At 59.3% G+C, this 944-nt stretch overlaps 1 protein-coding gene across 1 annotated transcript in view; it reads left to right on the top strand.

The window, feature by feature from the left end:
- Positions 1 to 944, top strand: part of SHISA6 (shisa family member 6) — a gene marked incomplete at its 5' end in the record, with an annotated part of 279,058 nt that overhangs the window by 424 nt on the left and 277,690 nt on the right. The window lies entirely within an intron of this gene.

Raw genomic sequence — 944 nt, 5'->3', positions numbered from 1 at the left:
GCCCTCGGCGGCCCCGCCGCGCCCTGGCTCCCCAGCATCGGCTTCGCCCTTGCAATAAATCTCTCCATCTCTGCAGAGCCCAGAACGCACGCTTTTTTGGTTTCAGGGGCAGAGGAAGGAGCCGAGGAACTCGTGAAGTTGGAGTATAAGAATTTTACAAATCGTGTGCTCCTGGATGGCGGTGGGGAAGGTCCTGGGGGCGGGGGTCCAGGGTTCGATGTTCCGGGCAGGTGGGCACCACTTGGGCACACGTTCCTCTTGCATTCGGTTTTCTGAGTGAGCCGGCACAGCCTTCTGGGTCTAGGGTCCTGAGCGACGTCGGAAGCTTAGGAGAGAAGAGTAGGAGTGATTTAGTACAAAACCGGGTGTCCTCCGGGTGAGAGCTGGGGGCGACCTGGAGAGGAGGTTTCCCCGGGGTGAGAAGGGGGTGAAGATCTATCCATTCCAAGTGGACCAAGGGCGCATGGTGTCCCTTGGTCGCATCGTGCCCAAGTCGGGTGCTTATTTTCCTGCTGAGACTGGAGGATCTGTTCTTCCAAACCCTGTAGGCAGAGACTCTCGGACCGAACATTCTTGCTGGGCTAAACCTGGAGGGCAGCTTTTCCAGCTTTCATTAGGGGGGCGGTGGGGGAAGCCTCCTACCAAAACTTGTGCCAAGAGCTGAGAATATGGTAGTGCCTGGTCCTACCCCGACTGCCTGCCACGCCACCGCCCTGGCCTCCCAGTGAATCCTCAGGGAGGTCGGAGCCCAGAGAACAGGAAAGCGGACTGTCTTCCGCGCTCGGGGACCCACTCACACACCCAGGGGAGGCTAAGTTAGCTCGGCTTCTAGTCCCCTGGTGGTGATGAATGAATGGCCAGGCTTGGTGCAGCGGTCTTTCGGGAGACAGTTGTGTCCAAGGACCTGCCTCCATCTCTGGCGCGTTGTGTGGGCGCTGGCCTCA

Source organism: Crocuta crocuta, unplaced genomic scaffold (assembly GCF_008692635.1).
Source record: "Crocuta crocuta isolate KB4526 unplaced genomic scaffold, BGI_CrCroc_1.0 scaffold139, whole genome shotgun sequence".
Taxonomy (NCBI): Eukaryota; Metazoa; Chordata; class Mammalia; order Carnivora; family Hyaenidae; genus Crocuta; species Crocuta crocuta.
This window is presented reverse-complemented; position numbering and strand designations above follow the sequence as displayed.